Source organism: Sylvia atricapilla, chromosome 11 (genome assembly GCF_009819655.1).
Source record: "Sylvia atricapilla isolate bSylAtr1 chromosome 11, bSylAtr1.pri, whole genome shotgun sequence".
NCBI classification, from domain to species: Eukaryota; Metazoa; Chordata; class Aves; order Passeriformes; family Sylviidae; genus Sylvia; species Sylvia atricapilla.
Window position 1 is genome coordinate 9,787,465 of NC_089150.1, and position 6,000 is coordinate 9,793,464.

General features: G+C 50.0%; 1 protein-coding gene across 1 annotated transcript in view; it reads right to left on the reverse strand.

Annotated features, from left to right (window-relative positions):
* The window catches only part of PLXNB1 (plexin B1), a 52,618-nt gene extending 50,461 nt beyond the window's left edge, over positions 1-2,157 (reverse strand). Inside the window, exon 1 of the mRNA XM_066326624.1 lies at positions 1,895-2,157. The gene's annotated coding sequence lies outside the window, so the exon portion shown is untranslated. The remainder of the gene's footprint in view (positions 1-1,894) is intronic.
* Between the last annotated feature and the right edge of the window lie 3,843 nt (positions 2,158-6,000).

A 6,000-nucleotide genomic window follows, 5' to 3' on the forward strand; every position in this document is an offset into this window, starting at 1 on the left:
TAACAGTGTCTTAAAAACATAAAGCTACCCCACAATTTAGGATTTTGAACCACACTCCAAAGGTTAGAAGGAACACTTCACCCCACAAATGGCCCTTAACTGGTCAAAAACAAAGAACTCTTCTCCCAAGGTTCTATGAGCACCTGAGGTGTTATCAGAGGCAAAGGTGAATGTTGCTCCTGAAGGTATCTTGCCTTACACACAGTAGTGCAGCTGTGTGTATATTTTTACTCTTAAAAACTGGTGGTGCACAGAAAATAGGGCAGAAAATCAGTCCCAGAACTGCTTAAAAGGGAGGGGAGGGAAGAGGAGGGAACAAGTAACACTCTCCTAGGTAACACCAAGTTGCTACTCCAGCTGCACAGGAATGAAGTCGAGCGCGACTCAGATAATAACCGTAACTCACATTTCAGAAGTTAGTTTGTTCAGACATGATCTTCCACATTTAAAGGTACTAAAAAGCATATCCTCTAGTGCACTTCTGCTGGAGCACTTTTTCAATAGGATAGGGACGGAATCACCTCAGTATATCAAAGAATACAACATACAGTCCTCTGGCCTCCTTATGATCTTGTATTTTTTTATGTACCCTGAAAGCGTGGATCCAGAAGAGACTGGCCTGAATTCAAATAATCTCAAGTACTTACTCATTCCCTATTTCAAACACCTTTGATTTAGTGGTTTTACTCGAACCACCCAGAGCAATGCAAAGCTGAGGCAACCAGTACAATCTTTGTACATTTGTTATATGTATTCAAGATTTATTTTTGGATGCTCCAGATTGAAAGAGATTTTCAAAACTTGCTCTTTATTATCTAAGAGTTCCATCCAGGTCTACTACCAAAGTGGAACACACGGGTTGCAGCCCAGAGAGGACTGGGCTGCAGGCTGCAGTTTCATTCTGTTCATTGTTTTTATTTCTTCTGTTTTTATTTCTCCTGATGTTGGAGTTGCAAATCCAACAAGCAGACAACCTTCTGATGAAGGGCTCCTGTACTCCCAGTGCTCTAACGTGATACTCATCTCTCCAGTGCAAAAGTCAGTGACTCACCTACATCAGCTCCTAGCATCCAGGTGCCAGGGTTTCACTTCCCAGCCAGAGGTTCATGCAGATTTGCAGATCTCCAGCAACTCATTCAGTCTGGGATCTCTGGTGTACCACCCTAATTTGATATTCAAATTCCCATATTCAAATTCCATGTATTCACCTACAGAGTGCTTCACCAGGCAAACTGACAGCAGAGTTGTAACTACCTGGTTTAATAGGAAGCAGGTTGAAAGAATTCAGTTTCAGGGAGACATTTCTTCAAGGGTCTGTAACTGTCAACACCACAAAGCTCAGCCGGCACAAAGCAGCTCATCACACTCCATGGTGACTGACAGACAGAGATGAATGTCACTCCTGCTCCAGGAGTCTGTCTTCAGATTTGGTAACATTCACTGGCCCATTTCTACTTATAGATCACCATCAGAAACTCACGGTTTTGTTTAGGTTGTGGTTTTTTGTTGTTGTGTTTTTTTTTTTTTTTTCTGTCTGTAGGTTAAATTAATTCCCTTCTACAGAAAATTCAAAGTTTAAAAGTTAGTTTTTATATTTCAAGTGCAGCAACAGAGGTGCCAAGAAGACTTGCAAAAGGTGTACAGTGGCCTGACTTTGGTAGCATTGATACCCACAATTCCCAGTCACTCTCTCAAGAAAGTTGGGGCAACAAAGAAAAAAAATGACAAGTAAATAGGCAACCTCTGGAGTAAATACATCTGCTTACAGCAGAACCCTACAGAAGAGAGCTTCTGTTGAAGAGATATCCTTCATCCTCCACAGGATTTCCCTGCGTAAAGAGAATGTTCCTTCTGCAAAGGGAACTGGCGAACACTCCCACATACAGCCACTCACTCTTTCCAGTAGACCACGTGCCTGGAGAACTTGTCCAACTAATCACAGGTGGTACAGTTGGTCAGGTGGGTTTGTCACGCAGCAGCATCCAGAGGCTGCCCAGCATGACAGTGGCCACACACACGGAGATGATCAGGAACACGGAGGAGCCCAGCAGGCTGCAGCAGTCCATGGGCATCCCAGTGCTGACTCTTGGCACATTTTGCTTACCATCTGGACTCTTGGGAACGTTGAGACACCTTCATTTCTCTTATTGAAGAGTGTGCCTCAAGCTGGAAAAAACAACAGAGCATGAAATGCAAAGATTATTTTTCCAATAAATTAAATCTGTTGCACTTGACTCCCGCTGTGGCTCCCTTCCCCTGAGAAGGCATGGTCTGGCCAGCTGCACAAAGTCCAGGCAGCCCTGGGAAAACAATGGGATCTTTTTCTTGTCAGAACCAGCCTTCCTGTTCACCCTTCCAACCATGGCATGGAGGACACCCCCAGTGTGTCTGCGGAGGAGAGGAGTCTGTTGGCATAGCAACTGCACACGCTAACTCTCTGCTAATGAACAGGGATAAAATGTTTTGTTCTCATTAGGAAAAATACAGACACATTCCTGATTGGTGAGTAATGTCTCTGCCTCTGGGAGATTAGCTCAGAGCTGTGCAGCCTGAAACAGTCGCAATTCAGCCCACTGCAGTGCCTCCCTTGAACACTCTCCAAGGACCCCACATCCCTCAAGGGAATGCCCACAGAGCTTTCTGCAGCACTTTGCCTTTGGGCCTGAGACAGCTCAAGGCAAGAATAATGAGAAGAGGCTAGACAGGAGCAAACCAGAACAGGCACAATGGGAACACACCCCCTGTCCCTGCAGGGGAGCCAGCTCTCGCCGGTGCCTTTGCTGCACCTGGGTCCCGAGCTACATCGCAACCAGTGAGAGTTTCTCTTTGTGCATCCACTGCAGGTCTGTGCTGCACAGGGCTAAGATCAGCCTGGGAACCCAGCTCCCGCTCCAGACACATTTCCCACGGCTGGGTGAATAAATGGACAGAGCAAAGGGCTGCAGAACACTCAACAGCAGAGCTCGGCGACCATTAGGTGCCTGCGTGCAGAAAAGACAAGAAGGGCTCCTGCCTAGCAGCCTTTATTAGGATTTTGGCATTAACAATCAACAAGATCCACCCCGAGTCTGGTATTTGCAGAATATTTGCACCCTGTTGTTCTATCACTAAGGTCTGTATCTGGGTGCTAACCCAAGCTATACAAAGCCTCTGCCCACACAGGCAATACTGCTTCCCAAACCCTCTCCCCTCCAGATCCTCCTGCCGCAGGAGCCAGCACAGCAAGTGGGAGGATCACAGTACTTCACTCTTTGCAAAGAAGATCTGGGGCAGATGCAAGGCCAGACACACAATGCACAAGCAAAAATCCAGTCTCTAACCACACCTTTGCCAGGCTTTTGGCATAACCTGACCTATACCGTGCAAACACAGCCCAGCAGAATCAAACCGTAACTGCACTCCGAGCCCACAGTTCATCACTCCTTTATGCTGCTACTGGGTCCCATTTACCCACATCAGTTCACCTTGCCTTGAATTCAAAAGCTGTTGAGAATAGGGACTGCACACCTTAGACCTCAGAGGGGACTTCAGAGTCTTTCTAGGGGCTGAACCGGCACACAAACTCCCTTCTCCCTCTGGTGGGAGATAGGTGCTGGCCAGGATTAGTACCTCACACAGCTACACCCAGCTTCACAGCAAACCGGGAGTGGCAGAGCTCTCCTGCTCTCCCGGACCCCTGCACTGTTGATGGAGAAAGAGTGGGATTTAGGCTCACAGGAGCTGCAGGCTGCGCTCTGAGCACCTGCTAACTCCCTTACCCAGCCTCTCAGCCCTTCACCTGCCTTTTTCCTCGGGGCTTCAAACACCTTCAACTCAGCAGCCCAAAGTGATGGAGGAGGAGAAGGCAGAGTCAGCACCGGGAAGGAAGGACCCTGCTCCCTTATGCCTTTGAGAAACGTGCATGTGCTGCAGGGAGCCCAGTGCTGCTACAGCCACAAACCCTGTGGGTTAAACCGTGCTGTGATCTGCCCGCAGGATTGCTCGGGCTTCATTTCTACTTTATGTCCTTCCAGCTGAGAATTCAGTCCCCAGGCAGGCACTCTACTGCCCGCAACGCCATCTCCCTTTGCCTAAAGGCGAGAAATCAGCCAGGCTCCTGCCCAGCAGCGACAGCCCCGGCCTCGGCCGGCCGCCGCTGCCCAGCCTGCCGTGAGGCGGAGATCCCTCCCCGCCCAGCACAAGGCCAGAGGGGCCGGGGTGCTGTTTTCCAGCCTCCAGGCATTTCACTTGTTCCAGGCGGTCCCTCCCCCAGCCCTCAGAAAGGAAAAGCCGTGGGAATGGAGCTCAACACCCCGAGGTAGGCTCACCCCCGGGCGACGGGCGGCTTAACCCGCTGCGCGCCGGCGGGCAGCGCTCGGCTCAGCACGGCAGCTCCCGGCACACGGGGACACGGGGACACGGCCCCGTCCTGCTCCCTGCACCGACTGCCCCTGTCCTGGGCACCTGCACCGCAGCCCCCGCCTTGTGCCAGCAGGGAAGGGACGGACCTGCCACTCGCACACCGCAGCCCCTCTCGCCTTCCCGGAACGCTCGTCACTCCTGCAGCTTTGCTTTTCCAGCTTTTCCATCCTCCACCAGCACACAGACAGCAAGCCGCTAGAGGAAAAGCTCTCTTTTCATCTTTCCACTCTCCCAGCAGGTCCCAGAGGCTGCCCATTTAACAAAAAGTTATCTTTACCGTGTCATCAAGGCACTTTCCCTCCCTTTTGCCTCACACGCTGCGTGCGGTCAGCCATCAGCCAGCATGTCAGGAGTTAAGTTCGCATTTCCATTCTCCTGACCTGCACCGACGCTGGCTGAATATCGAGCTATTCTTTGCAGCTTGATAAAGCATGAGAAAAGCTAAAGGCCTCACACACTCCTCTTTTCACAGCTTGGCCTGCTGCCCACAAGCTGTCACTCCCTGGCACCCAGGGCAGCGAGGGAGAGGAGCCCAAACTGCGGCCAGCTGCAATGAATCACTCGCTCCCCGTCCCTCCTCCCCGGGGAGCCCGGTCCCTCCTTCCGGCAAGGGGACAATGTCTGCCTGCCTGCGCTGCCTTCTTTCACAGAAAAAGCCATCCTGGGCCGGCGGGGAGAGCTCCTATTGCAAAAGCTGCTGCCACAAAACAGCGCAGAGCAGCTCCCAGCAAGGCTGAAGAACAAGGGTTTCTGCTCGGCAGCTGGATGGGGAAAGCACGCCTGCAAGTGTTCAGCACAAACACCACTTAAAAACGTGAAGTCGGTCATTTGTCTAAATTGCAGGAAATTCTGGAGGAAGGCTCAGGCACAGAGTCTGATTTGAAGGAGACTCTTTATCTCTTCATGCCCCACTCGTGGGATATTTATTTTGGGTAGAGATTTCCATTCAGTCCCTTCCTGGCTGCCCTTTTCCTTCTCACTGTCTCAAGCCCAAATTACCAGGTTTCAGCCAAGCTCTTTCAACCACCACCATCATCTCCTCAAGTTTATTTTGATGGGTTCCATCACACAAACTGGTTCCACACATTACAGTTTGTTCTTCATTTTTAACAAAAAACAGCAGAGCAAAATACCCAGGTCTCAGAGTCACTGACATCCAAGACAAAAAATGTAGCCAAGAAGGCACAGGAAGAACAAGGTCATCGTGTGCACTTCTTGCGCTATAGACCCACATTAGGAGATCAGTGCTTTCAAAAGGTAAAGGTGTACAAGCCTTTGCAAGGTCAAGATGTCAGTTGTTTGCTTTCTGAGAAGGGATATTCTTCAGTAAAACACATGCAAACTCAACCCCTCTCCATCAGTCAAAGCATGATCTCAACAGTGGCATGTGGATCCACACAGCACGTGGATACCTCCATCCACTTGCTTCTGTCTCCTGCAAAGAATAACTTTGCTGCACGTTAGCCAGTCCCTACTCATCAGCTGCATCTCTCCCAGTACAGAGAAAGGAGCTGCAAACTGCAATTTTATTGGGAAGAGGGTTTAACTCCAAGCCCCGCAAAGGCAAATTCACATTACTTTAAGGGCAGGATGAGAGGT